We start from the raw sequence: 17,087 nt of genomic DNA on the forward strand, positions 1-17,087 counted from the left end.
TGTTGGTGTGGTTGTTGCTTTAAAAGATATGGTGGTGGAAGAGTCCTCCTAGGAGAGAACTCTTGCTAGTTCTATCTTTTAAGAAAATGGGTGTCTACACCATCATCACCTCCAAAGCCACCAAAACATCTCAATTCCTAAATTCCTTCATTGACTTTCTTTAATCTAAACAATCAAAACCAAACAAAGAATGAAACAACAAAAGATAATGAAAAAAATAAAAAAGATATTATCCACATTCGATTAGAGGTAGCCACTAGTGCTCTGAGTGTTGCCTTCTAGATCTGAATGGTGAAGAGATACGAGGTGACTAACTAACATACTTTCATTTGGGCTCAATCTGACAGCAAACGAATGAGATCGAAGGGCAAGTAATTGAAAGGTCTCGATCCAATTTTACGATGTTGAACCAAATAGAAAAAAAGGAAAGGATGCTTCTCCGATTCTAATCGTTTCTTTATCGTGATTCCTTCTATCCTTTCTGCATACCTAATTTATCATCTTCATTTCGTCGGTCGATTGCGAAAATTGACTTAAAACGAAAAATAAATTGAAGAAATGATGAAATCATACAATATAAGGACTAAATTGAAAAATAAAAATTTGTTTTCAAAAAGAGAAAGTCAAATTATATAGGTATTCTAAAATAGTTTAATAGCATATAATTCAAATTTGATCAAATACGAGCTTAAAATGAATGAAGAATTGAAGAAATAACAAAATTAAGAGTTAAATTGCAATACAACCAAATTATCAAGTTAAAAATCAGATCGACATCAATTTGAAATTTGATTTTTTAGAATGATAAATTTTAAACTCAAATTCAAAAATTTAAAATTAAAAAAAAAAATAAAATTGCGAGTAGTAACCAATTTTACTCGCTCCTAACAGTGATAATATTTTGTATTGTTTGATTACGTCAGACCGTACAAAACTAAACACATAATATCCTAATTATTAAAATCGAGAGTATGTGAGAATTTAAATTTTGATTGGTTGGTTTAAAATAAATTTTAAATTTAAGGTGATAGGTAAGATGGCAACTTCTAATTAATTGTACTGTCCTGTCTTGTTCGGTCTAGTATCCTGCCCGCATGCATGTATTAAGGAAAATCGTCGTCAGTTATATATTTCTCATAACCATAACAACTGATGATCAATCATCAATGCAATCTAAAAATTTTAAAAAGAAAGTTCATAATTTGGTAAAAAATTTCTCATTTGTTTCCCCTTTTTTATTCACTATGCCAAACCAATTATTCATTTTCTTCCCCTAAAAGAAGAGACAATGGAAGGAAAGTATCCATGTAAAAAAGATTAAGACACCAACCTTTATAATTCCAACTGTTTATTTGGTCTTTTATTTATTTTCACTACGAAACACCATGACCATGACCATCCCAAATAACGTACAAACGGAAAGCGCCATGAATCCATGACCATCCCAAATAACCTACAAACGGAAAGCACCATGAATCCATGACCATCCCAATTCTAGATGAAGGGGAAAGTCTAAGCACAAACTTTGCTTCTATTCCTAGTATTATTTGAGATTAAAGAAGAGAAGAAAAGGTAGATTAACATCCACCACCGGATAAAACCGGGTTTTGTTTCGACCACCATACTATCCTTCCAGCTGCTTTTACTCCGGACAGGTAGAGATGAAGCAGTTAAAGACGCTAGCGCTAGAAAATATAAACTTAACCCACCCCCATATTTGGCATGGATGCTTCGGAGAACCGCATAGGGTCATCATCACCAGACGTCTCTAAGGTAACGTCCTTCCACCTGGAATTTCTTCACCATAGACTCCGCCTTTGACGAATCCACGTTCGCCTGAAATTCATAGACAAGTTTCAAGATTAATGTTCCTACTAATCAAGAATTGGTGACGGTGAAACTCAAATCATTATCATTACAAGCGTACCAGAAAAACTTTAAACTAAGTATATCCGAACGGAGAACGAAAAAAAAACTGATGATGAACAATACCTGCTCCTGAACAATGGTGTGCAAGGTGCGATGAACATCTTTCGCCATACCCTTGGCATCGCCGCACACATAAAGACATCCTCCCTTAGAAATTAGGCTCCATATATAGGCTGCATGTACTCCAGAAACAACAGATGTAACTTATAATGCTCCATTTTAACTGCAATATCTGTTGTTTCCTATTACTACTACTTACTTTCTCCATCATCTTATGCTGAACGTACTCTTGTTGTGCACCTTCTCTGTGAATGTTACGCTCAGCTCAGATAGAGCACCTTGTTCTATAAAGTTGTTGAGCTCATCCTCGTAAATGAAATCTTAAAAAGTTGCAGGAAAAGTAAATAAATAAAATTCTCCAAATGAATATCAACATCAGTTGAATATTACAATGAGACATGCGAATAATGCTGCTAGAAGATCATTATTATCAGAATCAAATCCGAACCATTCGACGATTCCTACATCCAAAAAAGAGTAGAGCCGGACCAAGTTCTGCACCATCCTTTTTAAGGACCACTCTTTCCTGTAAATAAGAGTTAGCTCAAGTTATTTTCTTCATATTTCATTTTTCTTTCGACATAAAAGAAAATGTAAACGGAATAATCAACCCGTAGAAAACCTCGGAAAGGTGCAAATCCAGTCCCAGGTCCAACCATGATAACTGGAATTGAAGGGTCTGCTGGTAGCTTAAAATTGGATTGCCTGATAAAAATGGGAGCCCAGCTATAATCATTGTTTCTCTACAGAGGAACAGCATTCTGAAAATTGCACACAAGACCAACTTCGATAAGACTTTTGGCACCTATTTCACACAAGAAAAAGTCATACACTTAGTAGAATCTCATCAAGATCAGAAGGGTGGAATCTCAAAATAAGTAATGTAAAAAGAATACCTTCTTCAGAAAGTTTCTCATCAAGAACCTTTGCTATCTATTTGGGAAAAAAAAAAGAAACCATATAATCAGATACCACAATTGCAACGGAGAAAGTGATTATGTGGGCGAGTCCCGAGTATCTGTGCCAATGTTACCTTATTAAAATGTTCATATTGACGCTTACCAAGACCAAAAACACCATATGTGAGTTGTTGAAGCTAGGGCTCCCTTCCATTCCCCTAAATTTGAATAAAAACAATCCAATAGTGAGTATTAATCAACAAAAAAGATGAATGATGGCATAAACAAAGTCTAAATTTGACTGTTCTTTCAAGGCACCAACCACAGTAAGCCATTTGTAAAATCTAGCAGAGTTGTCGGTTGGCTCCCTGTCCCCGTAACTACAATGTCAGGCTCAATTATATTAAAAACCCATACTTTATATAACGTTGAAACAGATACACAACCAAGTAATTCTGAAGTAAGAAAACAAGGTAACAAGCAATTCTGTGTACATACCAGGTCAACAACCTTGACTGCTGCCTTCTCATACCTTGCCTTGATCTCTTCTCCTAAAGCCTGCAACAGGAAATCCTCACATCAACACGTGAACCGTTAAATAAAAACAGATATCTTTTCCGATTATGCAGCACCACATTCCAAGCTGTAAACCGTTTCCGGCGGGGACAATCGTTTAATTGTTTTAAAAACAGTTACGACTTTAATTTTGAAAAATGGTTGATTTTGAATTAATTTGGATTATCGGATAGAGTCGCCATCAACATTTGGGTTAGGTAGGTCGAATACCTAAAAATATCTTTTTAAAAATAATTTTAAGAAAAAATCATTTTTAAGACAAAAAACTGGTCTTCGTTTACCAAAGATTCGATTAAAATGAGTTCGGGAGTCGGTTACGCGTGAGGAAGGATTAGCACCCCCACAGCGCCCAAAATTGGTACTGTGTCGCTTACACGTTATCATAATAGTGGAAATCCTAAATCAATATCAAGTTAAAATATGATCGATTTATTAAATATTAATTAATTTGCTTTGAATTAAATATTAGGGAAAATTCTTTAACTTAAAAAGAAATTTCGAGATTATCAATTCTCTAATAGAAAAACTATTTCGACTATTTCTTATCCATAAAGAATATTCCTCATAGATTAAAAACGCAATTCGAATATAAATTTAACATCTTATAAAATGAAATGAAATAAATAAAGTCAAACAAAATAAAATAAGTGTTATTAATATATATAAATATACAAGGGTAAATTAATATATATATATATATATATATATATATATATATATAAAAACAGTAAAGTCAAATATATATTAAATATATATATGTATAACACACACAAAAATATGTAAAGGCTCAAATATATATTTATGACATATATATACACTTAAAACCATAAATATAGGAATAAAAACATAACTTATATATTTTCATAATATTTACATATATACACATATTTTATATATTTACGTATATATAAGTTGTATACACATACTAATATCATGAAATTTAGGCATAATACAAGGAACTTACTTAAAATGTATAAAAAGTCAAATAAAAATTTATAAAAGGCATTTAATAAATATAGAAATAGTTAATCTACAATAAAACTTAACAATTAAATCGGGACAAATCAATAAACAAACATTAAATTAATGATAAAAAATTAAACATTTCTTACATGGAATACAAAAATAAAGAGAGAATAGGAAAAGCTGAAGTTATGATATAAATTATTGACAACCTAATTTTATGCATATTACATCAATTAAGGGAGGAAGAAAATAATAAACAATCGTTTAATAAAAATAAATTTAAAACAATCAATTAATCATTTACCACTCATGGAATAAATTAGTGATTAAAATAAAAAAACTTGCAAATAACATGACCAATTATAGCATCAAAAAATACACAACATTTAAAATCAATGGTTAAAATGAAATATTTATAAATATTGTGATCTAAATCTAATATTAATAATAATAGTAAAATAAATGAAATAGGATAAAATAATAAATAATAAAACATTAAAGTTCGAAATAAATAATTATAATTTCATTTAACTCAAATTTATAAAATTACAAAATTAGAGGGACTCAAATAGCTATTACCTCATCCAAGAAAACGCTGAAGGCCCTTTACTGAAACGACGTCGTTTTGCTCAATAGATATAGGTATTTAAAGGCAAAAAGAGCCATATTTTCTCATTTCTCTCTTTGAATCGAGAGAAGAGAGAGAGAGCACATAAATGCTCTGAACTCTCTCTTTAAAAAGCTTCATCGGTCGCCGCCGTCGGTGGACTATACGGCGGTTCACGGTTGCCAGTGCGGCGGCACAAGGCGACGCACGGACCAAATGGTCCCCAAAAGCTTCCTTATTTAACCCTCTACCCGAAAAACACCTTCTTTAACCTACAAATAACCCAAATATCGTAGATCTACGAGTTTACCTTTCGAAAACCTTTGAAACCCGATGACTTTTGAGTTCCTTCCGACAAGCTCTGATATTTGGTGAGTTTTTCCTCCGGTTTTTCTTTTTGATTCGAATGCTCTTTTTTCTTTTTTCCTCCCTGATGTGTGTTTTTTTTTCTCTCCCCCTCCTCTGTTCGTATTTTTCCTCCTTTTTATTTCTCTTCTCAATACCAAATCCTCTTGTCATTGCATGCTTATTTTCTATGTGTTTGGTGAGATTTTTGATGTGTTTAGTTGGGATTAGGTGTGTTTTTGACATGGTTGTCGTTGACTTGGTAGATTGTGCAGGTTTATCGATGACAGCTTGGGATATCTCGGCTTGATATCTCTACGATGGCTTCGGCTTACAACTGGTGGCGTGCAATGGTTGTTGGCTCGAGAGCTGTTGTGCAGCTGTTGGCTCGGTGAAGTATATGGCGTGGTTGGGGAAGCTGGCGGTGGCTTTGGTTTAGGGATTAGGGTTTTAAAAACCCTAAAGTTGATGGGTTGTCATTTGGGATCCTGGTATTTTTAATTGGGCCTGCAAATATTGTAAAATAATAATAATAATAATAATAATCATACTATAGTATATAATAATAAATATAATATATATTTTAATCCCAATAAAAAAATGGGTGTCTACAGCTGCCTCTATTTGCACATTCTTGTATTAACAAGAATAGGGCAAAGATGAAAAAGACAACCAGTTTTTTGTCCATTCTTTTTTTAGGTTCGTCTCTGATTCGAAATGTCGTGAATCAAGCAATGAAAATGTTGAAAGCATTTTGCCCGAAGGTCTTATGGTTACCTGAAGGACTTAAAAAATCAAGAAACCCCTGAAGGCTTAGTTTCTTAAATCTCATTTGAAAACATCCTGCACTGAAGGTCTTACGGATGGCCCGAAGGACTTAAAAAATCAAGAAACCCCCGAAGGCTCAGTTTCTTAAATCTCATTTGAAAACATCCTGCACTGAAGGTCTTATGGATGGCCCGAAGGACTTAAAAATCAAGAAACTCTTGAAAATCAAGCTCAATTTCTTAAATTGTCACCAAGGAACCCCTACATATCACGTTGATCCCTCAAGTGCTCATCAAATTTGTCTTCAAGGAACCCCTACATATCACGATGATCCCTCAAACTTTTCATCAAGAAACCCCTACATATCACGATGGTTTCTCAAGCTTGTCATCAAGGAACCCCTACATATCACGATGGTCCCTCAAGCTTTTTATCAAGAAACCCCTACATATCATGATGGTTTCTCAAGCTTGTCCTCAAAGAACCCCTACATATCACGATGGTCCTTCAAGCTTGTCATTAAATTTGTCGTCAAGGAACCCCTACATATCACGACAGTCCCTCAAGCTTTTCATCAAGAAACCCCTACATATCGCGATGGTTTCTCAAGCTTTTCCTCAAAGAACCCCTACATATCACGATGGTCCTTCAAGCTTGTCATCAAATTTGTAATCAAGGAACCTCTACATATCACAATGGTTTCTCAAGCTTTTCTTCAAGAAACCCCTGAAAATCAGGCTTAGTTTCTAAAAATATTGTGTTTCGAGCGAAACTATCTCAAGCGAGATAAATCTTTTATTTCAAGTGAATTGTCTCAAGGGAGACAAAATGTGTTTCAAGGGAACCGTCTCAAGAGAGACAAAATTTGTTTCAATGGAAACTGTCTCAAGGGAGACAAAATGTGTTTCAAGGGAGACAAAACTTGTTTCGAGAGAAACTGTCTCAAGGGAGACAAAATTTGTTTCAAGGGAAATTGTCTCAAGGGAGACAAAATTTATTTCAAGGGAAACCGTCTCAGGGAGACAATATTGTTTCAAGGGAAACTGTCTACAAATTTTTCTGTTTCGAGGAAACTATCTTGATGAAATAATGTCTTGTTTTAAATTAAACATGTCTCCAGAGACAAATCTTGTTTTGAGAAAAATCTTTAGTCAAATGAAATGTCTTCTTTCAAGTAAACAGTCTCAAGTGAGACGACTTGTTTCAAATGAAACATACTCAAAAAAATTTAAAAGAAATTGTCTCAAGAGACAAAATTCGTTTCAAAAGAACGATCTTACAGATGGGTGTTTTCAAAAGAAACTGACTCAAAGATTATAAAATTGTTTTAAGTGAAACATACTCGAAATTTGTATCTCAGAGAAAATTGTCTCAAGCGAGACGGAATTTGTTTGAGAAATTGTCTCAAGTGAGACAAAATTGTTTTGAGGAATTATCTCAGTGAGACAATTTTTTTAAGAGAAACAACATTAAAGGATACTGATAATTTGCTTGTTCTTGCTGGTGGAGGAAATGCCTTCAGAATATCTGATCGTTTGCATCAGGATATTGAATGCCCCAATATTCGATATTGAATCACCAAAGATGCCCCAATATTTTGATGTTGAATCTCCAAAGATGCCCCAACATTTGTGTTGAATCTCCAAAGATCCCCCAAACCTTTGATGTTGAATCTTCAAGATGCCCTCTATTGCTTCAGCACTGATTCTAAGTATGAGCTTTGTCTGAGAGTCACATGTCAAATACCAAGATCCACTCTAGAGAGATTGTCTATTTGAAAAGTGTTTTTTCTCTTCTTTTATTTCAAAAGTTTGAAATATCAAAAAATTTTGAAAAATGTTTAACCAAAGATTTTGAGAAAATATGTCCCTTTCTAGGTTTCATATTGAGACAAATCATGAAACTAGAATTCATTGGATATCAAAGAATTAATTACACTGTTAATCCTTCATAAATTATAACTTTTTGAAAAGTGTCAAAATCAAAGCTATCTCTAGGAAATGGGTTAGGTAAGGAATGGGTAAAATGAAATTCAGGTTATTGTTGTTGTCAATGGTTTGGCCTTCTTATTTCTTTGATGTTCACTGATTTGATGGGGTAGCTTGTATGCTCATCTACTGGAAGTGTTCGCCGGCTCCCAAGCTCTCATGGTCACGCATTGTGAAATGCCTTCAAGGAATTTGTGTGATCGCCTCAGCTACATAATTTTTACATTCGAGCCGTATTTTCAGGTTTTCAACTCAAAACCTCTTCTGTCTAGAAATCCATGTATGATTAGAAGGGACTTTTAAAGTACGTAATGTAGGCCATGGTTTATGGTTATGAAAGAAAAGGATAAGTAGGCCCAAATAAGTGTTTTAGGGTATTGAACCAAGGATCAATTCATTCCGATTGCTTCAATCATGTCTTGCTCAATTTGAATCTGTTTGTATGTGTCCCTCTCTTGATGTTTTCTGGATACTCCATGCTCTTCTGGAATGATTGTGCTTGATCAATCTCATAGTTTGAAGTTTGATGCGCCATTTGAGTTTGATTCTCATCCTTTTTCTTTATTTTTTTCTTTCTTTATTATCCTTGCTTTAATTTTTTTTATTTTTTTATTTTTTCCTCTTTTTGCTCTGATTGGATCTTCGTACTTGACATTCGATTCACCTTTTGGTATCTCCTCTGGATTGATGTCTACACTCATGTGAGCATATCTCCGCCTTGCCCCCCAGTGTGGGGGGTGATCCTTAGTTAGGGTTGAGTCAGAAAAAAAATGTTATAGGCTCAAAAGGGGACAACAAAGGATATATATATATATATATATGCATACATATATGGATACATGAAACAAAGCCGTTCATCATCTCATACACAAAATTCCTCGTAGAAGAGATATCCCCAGGGGGATAGACCAACATGTAATTGTTTAGGCTCAACTTCAGAAAATTGATACGAAATGCCCTAATTTGTCTTCTGGTAGAAAGGTTCATGCTCAAGTGAATCTTGAACTCATGTTTGCAGGTTTATTGGTAGAAATGTTGTTTTGCATCTAAAAAGATGATGGTGTGACTTTTTAACTCAAAGGTATCGATATAACTCTTTATCTCCATGAATTATTCTGGGTAAAAATCGAGGGATTATTTTGGACAGGATAAGAAATGTTTGATCTGTCATATTTCAAAATCTATAATTCTTGAAGAATTAAAAGAATCATGAATTCATTCGATATTCAAAGAACTAAGATTAAAATTTGCTCAATTATTCAACCTTAGAATGTAGCATAAGTTCAGTCACTTAAAAGATTAAGCAAGTATAAAAGATAGAACAAAAATGATTTCAAACAAAACAATGCTCTCAACGTAATGGTAATGCATGCCCCCATCATTTTCCGATTATCCATGCCCTGAATCAATCAGGTTTTGGATCTTGCGCTTCAGTGCCTCACAATTCTTAGACAAATGTCATGAACTTCCTATGTGGTAACTGTGCACAATATCAACATCGTATCCCTCGGGATATGGGGACTCTTTTCTCAGATCATTCTGGAAGGCTCGGTCCTACAATCAGCTAAACAAGCTCCAATTGTACTAATTTCAGCTTCTTGATTTTATGTAGTGTCACGTGGTATGACCACTTTATAGAATCCTCTATGAATTAACTCTATGTTTTTTAATGAAATATGCATGTAAAAATGCTTAAATGAATGTTATGCAGAATGTAAATACAGATGCCAAATGCAAATGCAAAAGGTGTCATTCCAGAGTGACCATCTTAAAATATAACTTTCATTGAACACAAAGGTCTCTGTACATCAAACAAACTTTACAGATAATGGAAAGCTTTCACTCCTAGCTTTTCTATCTCCTTCAGAAGCCAGGTTATCTTCCAAGTATGATCCGGTGATGAGCCATCAATCTGCTTTAAATCTCTTGCAAAGACAGCTAACTCGACCAACTTATGAGCCACTTTGCTTGCTTGAGTAACCGCCTCATTCATAGCATTGTCTTTTTTCTCCACTTTATATTTCAACCTTTGAAGTTGTAAGCAATATTGATCATTCTCTCTAGTAAGAGACTCGATGCGGCTATGAAATTCTCGTGCAAGATTTATATAATCATGTACCAACTCTATCATTGTTTTATTGTTGGCTCTACTTGTTTCAAGTTCAATATCTTTCTTACGATTGTGGTTTTGAAACGAGGCTTCTGGCGTCAGTAAGGGTTATTCTCAACATTTCGTTCTTTGTTTTCCATATCCCTAACTCTTGTAAGGCTGTTTTACGTTCATTTTCTGCAATTTACAGATCATGATAGCACCTTTTAGCTCGTTCTTCATGCATTTTACAATTTCTTTTCCATTGTTCAATACCACTCTTCAATTTAGAGGCTTCTTTTGCCCACTCTTCTGGAGTATTGTCTAACCCAACACTTTGATTGATTCTTTGAAAACCATCTTGCATGGCTTCTCTCTGTTTAGAATGTCTTTTCATTTTGCAATTGAAGTATTTGAGCTTCATATTTCAATAGACGCTCCTCATTTTGGATACCCTTACTGATACTTTTGTCCTTGAACTCATTCAGTTTTGCCTCGACCAGATGTTTGACTATTGAACCTGGTTGACCCTCATTCTCAAATTCCAATACTCCATGCTCTAGTAAGCAATTAATTCGACGCTTGAAGGCAACACAAGTCTCGATATAATGTCCTTGAGCTCCTGCGTGATATTCACAGTTGGCATTGGCATCGTACCACTCCGGATATGGAGTTTGTAAAGGCTTCACATACAGCGAGGACACCTCTCGGGCTTCTAAAAGCTTATCATACAACTCCTTATATGATATAGGGATAGAATCAAAATGAGAGCCACCTCTAGGCTTGGATGGAACTGGAGTCTTCAGTTTTATTCCTGACGATGTAAGTATACTCTCAAATGCCCACGAGTTTTGATTGCATGGTTTCTTTTTATCCTTATGGACTTCTACAGTTGTCACCATTTCCTTGGTGTTTCCAGAAAACTTGTTGATACGAATAGTGACTGTGTGTGGCTTCTCATACTGGCTAGAATCAACAAGTTCTAAAGTAGTCCCTTGTGTATTTGACACCTCAAGGTTGCTTTCATCGAGCTCATTCTTTTCTGATATAGAAGTCACACTTCCTTTGGACAAAACATTTATCCTATCCATCATCCTGGACATCTCCTCTTTTATCTCTCTTATTTCCTTTCGTTCTTCCTCAGCCATGCGATCTTTGGGCGCAAATCTCTCCATTATTCTCGACGCTTTCTTAGGATGCCACTTCTTAGCTGTATTATAGCCTGCTTGATCACGAAACCCCTTGTCCATCATGAAAGCCTTCTACTATGCTGGCCACTCATAAATCGACACCTTTTGATTATGTCATGATCATGCAATGCAAACAAAGAAAAAAACCACATAAAAAACAAGGTAGTACAAATAGGATAACAAAATAACAAAAAGCAACAATATCAAAATAAATAAGCCAATGCAAAAATAAGAATGCAAATGCACGAGGTATCGATTTCCAAAAGTAATCATTCTTAGAAAGAGTTTCATTCTTCCAAAAAAACTTTCATCTTTACAAGAAAGATCAATCTATGAATGAAGTTTGGCCTTTTAATTTAGCTTCATGATCTCAGTCATGATCCCAATAACTTTCTCCTCTTTCCAGAAATGATTATGAATCCATATGGTGAGTAGTTAAGTGCAACTTCTGAATCACCTTCCCTCTAATCTATGGCAATCATTTAGGGATCAAAAAGTCTCTGCCAAAATAACCAGTGCAGGACTTATACCTTTCTCCAATCTGTCCAAAAGATCTACAACAACAGCCTCAATGTGTAGCAAAGTCTTTGAGAATATCACTATATCATGTATAGCCATAGCAAATGTGTCTAATCCTTCTCTCATTTGTTGGATGTGTTTTACTATCAGTAATCTTCACAAGCTTTCTTTTGAAGTATTGGACTTTCGAAAGTCTGTAATGAATTTTATCCACCTGAAGGCTTTCAAAGTTAAACAAAGCATTACTCTTCTATTGTTTGTGTCAAATATTGTCTTTTGAAAGTGAAGCATTTTTATGTGGAATTTCGGCATCAGACCAGAGCTTTAGGTAACGACTCATCTATCTTTACGCAGAGGAGATAGACCATGTCACCATATTTCTTGTGAACTTTTTCTTTGGTAACTACTCTCTAAATATCCCATATCTCTATCAGCTCTTGTAGATCATTCTTGCTTGACATTGACATTGACATTTGTGATCATTTGTGATATGAAATCCCCAAAAAATTATCTTTTTGCCCTTTGTGTTTCTTTAGATTAAGCTCGAACCGTTGGATTAGATTCTTCCTTGTTATGAAAATTCTTTCCATTTCAATGATCGCTCTTCTAATCTGATGATTACTTGGTTTAATCAACACCTTTCTTTTATTCATGATGATTATGCAAATGCGAAGATGCAAATACAGATGCAAAAGTGATGTAATACAAAGGACAAAAAAATTGCATACGCAAAAAAAAAGTATGGGCAAAATAATCAATAAAATTAAAAAATACTATTTAAATATAACACCTACCCAATCATGATATCTACCCGATCATGCTTTTATTAGATAGTGATCCTACCCAAACATGTTTTCTACCCAAAATAATTATTTTCAATGAAATGATCCTAACTGCATGGTATCTAGTTCACATGCTGTTATTAAACAATATTTAAAGCAAAAAGAAAAGGTTCAGAAACGCTCCTCCTTTGTGTACACCTATTTTGGGTACCTACTGACAGACATAGGTTCGATATATATATATACCTAAGGTGATCGTTCTACGGTTCACTATATGTGTGGTTCCGTTTCTAACAGAAAAAGGTACTCGAATTGTCCTTGATGTTAGTGCCCCCTTGAGCTGCCAAACCCTCAATCCTCGCCCATTATAGGCTTAAACGGATCGAGTTCAATTCGAGAGGATACATTCCCTTATGTCTATGCGGAGAATAAATTCTCACGAAAACATAAGGTATATGAATCCCGAAGGTTACTTGCTAGGCCTGCACGGAGAATAAATTCTCACGAAGGCGTCGCTTTCGCCCCCACTTAGAAAGGTTCGGAGCTCGGGTATAGAGCTTATGTTATGCAAATGCTCGTGACGTGTGAGGAGGAACATTCAACCCTTTGACTCAAAAGGAAAATGACACATTCGACAAAACTTTGGACAAATCTGAAAACCAAGATAAAAATGTTAGTAAGACAATAATAAAATGAAGCAATTAAAAACTTCAATAAAAGAATCATAAGTTAACTAAAGACTCGAACTCATAATTTCTACCAAACGACAATGTGTAAGCGACTTACAGACTGACTCTCTAGAAAATCTCCCCAGCATAGTCGCCAAGCTGTCGTAACTGTTTTTCGGCGGGGACAATCGTTTAATTGTTTTAAAAACAGTTACGACTTTAATTTTGAAAAATGGTTGATTTTGAATTAATTTGGATTATTGGATAGAGTCGCCATCAACCTTTGGGTTAGGTAGGTCGAATACCTAAAAATATATTTTTAAAAATAATTTTAAGAAAAAATCATTTTTAAGAAAAAAAGCTGGTCTTCGTTTACCAAAGATTCGATTAAAATGAGTTCGGGAGTCGGTTACGCGTGAGGAAGGATTAGCACCCCCACAGCGCCCAAAATTGGTACTGTGTCGCTTACACGTTATCATAATAGTGGAAATCCTAAATCAAATATCAAGTTAAAATATGATCGATTTATTAAATATTAATTAATTTGCTTTGAATTAAATATTAAGGAAAATTCTTTAACTTAAAAAGAAATTTCGAGATTATCAATTCTCTAATGGAAAAACTATTTCGACTATTTCTTATCCATAAAGAATATTCCTTCCTCATAGATTAAAAACGCAATTCGAATATAAATTTAACATCTTATAAAATGAAATGAAATAAATAAAGTCAAAAAATAAAATAAGTGTTATTATATATATAAATATACAAGGGTAAAATATATATATATATATATATATATATATATATAAACAGTAAAGTCAAATATATATTAAATATATATGTATAACACACACAAAAATGTAAAGGCTCAAATATATATTTATGACATATATACACTTAAAACCATAATATAGGAATAAAAACATAACTTATATATTTTCATAATATTTACATATATACATATTTTATATATTTACGTATATAAGTTGTATACACATACTAATATATCATAAATTTAGGCATAATACAAGGAACTTAAAATGTATATAAAAAGTCAAATAAAAAATTATATAAAAGGCATTTAATAAATATAGAAAATAGTTAATATACAAATAAAACTTAACAATTAAATCGGGACAAAATCAAAACAAAACCAAATAAAAAAACATTAAATTAATGATAAAAAATTAAACATTTCTTACATGGAATACAAAAATAAAGAGAGAATAGGAAAATAAGCTGAAGTTAAGGATATAATATATTGACAACCTAATTTTATGCATATTACATCAATTAAGGGAGGAAAGAAAATAATAAACAATCGTTTAATAAAAACTAAATTTAAAACAATCAATTAATCATTTACCACTCATAGAAATAAATTAGTGATTAAAATAAAAAACTTGCAAATAACATGACCAAATATAGCATCAAAAGAAATACACAACATTTAAATCAATGGTTAAAATGAAATATTTTAAATATTGTGATCTAAATCTAATATTAATAATAATAGTAAAATAAATGAAAATAGGATAAAAATATAAATAATAAAACATTAAAGTTCGAAATAAAATAATTATAATTTCATTTAACTGCAAATTTATAAAATTACAAAATCAGAGGGACTCAAATAGCTATTACCTCATCCAAGAAAATACGTTGAAGGCCCTTTACTGAAACGATGTCGTTTTGCTCAAAAGATATATAGGTATTTTAAAGGCAAAAAGAGCCATATTTTCTCATTTCTCTCTTTTGAATCGAGAGAAGAGAGAGAGAGCACATAAAATGCTCTGAACTCTCTCTTTAAAAAGCTTCATCGGTCGCCGCCGCCAGTGGACTATACGGCGATTCACGGTTGCCAGCGTGATGGCACAAGGCGGCGCACGGACCAAATGGTCCCCAAAAGCTTCCTTATTTGACCCTCTACCCGAAAAACACCTTTTTTTAACCTACAAATAACCCAAATATCATAGATCTACTAGTTTACCTTTCGAAAACCTTTGAAACCCGATGACTTTTGAGTTCCTTTCGACAAGCTCTGATATTTGGTGAGTTTTTCCTCCGGTTTTTCTTTTTGATTCGAATGCTCTTTTTTTTTTTTTCCTCCCTGATGTGTGTTTTTTTTTCTCTCCCCCTCCTCTGTTCGTATTTTTTCCTCCTTTTTATTTCTCTTCTCAATACCAAATCCTCTTGTCATTGCATGCTTATTTTCTATGCGTTTGGTGAGATTTTGATGTGTTTAGTTGGGATTAGGTGTTGTTTTGACATGGGTTGTCGTTGACTTGGTAGATTTGTGCAGGTTTATCGATGGTGACAGCTTGGGATATCTCGGCTTGATATCTCTACGATGGCTTCGGCTTACAACTGGTGGCGTGCGATGGTTGTTGGCTCGAGATGAGCTGGTGTGCGACAGCTGTTAGCTCGGTGAAGTATATGGTGTGGTTGGGGAAGCTGGTGGTGGTTTTGGTTTAGGGATTAGGGTTTCAAAACCCCTAAAGTTGCTGGGTTGTCATTTGAGATGCTTGGGTTTACTTGTTGGGTCACTGGTGTTGGGCCTCCTGGTATTTATAATTGGGCCTGCAAATATTGTAAAATAATAATAATAATAATAATAATAATATAGTATATAATAAATATAATATATATTTTAATCCCAATAAAAAAATAGGTGTCTACACAAGCACACATTGATTTCGTTCAAGTGTAACGGCAAAAAAGCTCCCCATATAGCTAAATTATCCTCTGTTGACGACAAAACGGTTAATAGCAAAAGATTTGCTAACGAGAAGGATTGTCGCCACGTTTCAATCTATATTTATGTCCGGATATCTTTGACCTTGGAATGATGAAAGGTTCGGACATAAAAGCAAATCGAATCCAACAATGCAACTAAATCTCCAACGAATAAACAATTTATTACAACTAAATTTATAGCTAAATTATTCGAATATTCGAAAACTGTTGAAAAGTACAGTGAACTTCAAATAGTCTGATACCCTAAATTTTCATGTAGTGTGACATAAAAAAAAGAACGTTCCCTCCATCTCCTTGCAACTTCTTAATCTTGATCTGTATCATGTAATTATTTCACCAGCAACACAACTTTCCATTGACTGACAAAACAAGCTTATTAGTAATTTTAACATCAATTTTCTTCCAAATTCCATCAGTAAAAAATGTTTCATTTATGTCAACTAGAGTAACATTCAAGTCACACATTTTCAAGATAATAATCAAATCATCATACTAACCAATCAAAACCAAAACATCAAAGTTTCTTCTTTTTTTACCTTAGCGAATCCCTCAGCGGTTCCCGTCTGGGTGCCGTAGAAAACGGTGACTTTCGTTTTACCGGCGGCGACGCTGGCTTCATCATCATCTTCATCAGACTCGAGTGAAACAGAGTTAGGAGCAACCAGAGGCTTAACGTCACGGCTTCGTTCAGTGGCTGATATTTTCCAGAGAAAAATCAAGAGCCCCAGAACCACCGCCATCGACGTCGTTGCCATCATTATCATGGAATCCGTTACCGAACCGCCTAACGATACTCCCAATAGTCTCAACAAAACTCACTAAATCCGAGCTCGAACTCATCTTTCAACCCCAAAAACAAACGAAATACGGCAAAAGTAAAGGCAATTCAAAATGAGAATTCTAGTGAAAGAGCAAAGAAGCTTTGGGGTTGATCGGATCTA

At 34.1% G+C, this 17,087-nt stretch overlaps 1 pseudogene; it reads right to left on the reverse strand.

Moving 5' to 3' along the window:
• Positions 1–1,755: 1,755 nt before the first annotated feature.
• LOC120198204 lies at positions 1,756–17,001 on the reverse strand (annotated as a pseudogene).
• Positions 17,002–17,087: the final 86 nt, after the last annotated feature.

This window comes from Hibiscus syriacus, unplaced genomic scaffold, assembly GCF_006381635.1.
Source record: "Hibiscus syriacus cultivar Baekdansim isolate YM2019G1 unplaced genomic scaffold, ASM638163v2 tig00117056_pilon, whole genome shotgun sequence".
In the NCBI taxonomy this organism is placed as follows: domain Eukaryota; kingdom Viridiplantae; phylum Streptophyta; class Magnoliopsida; order Malvales; family Malvaceae; genus Hibiscus; species Hibiscus syriacus.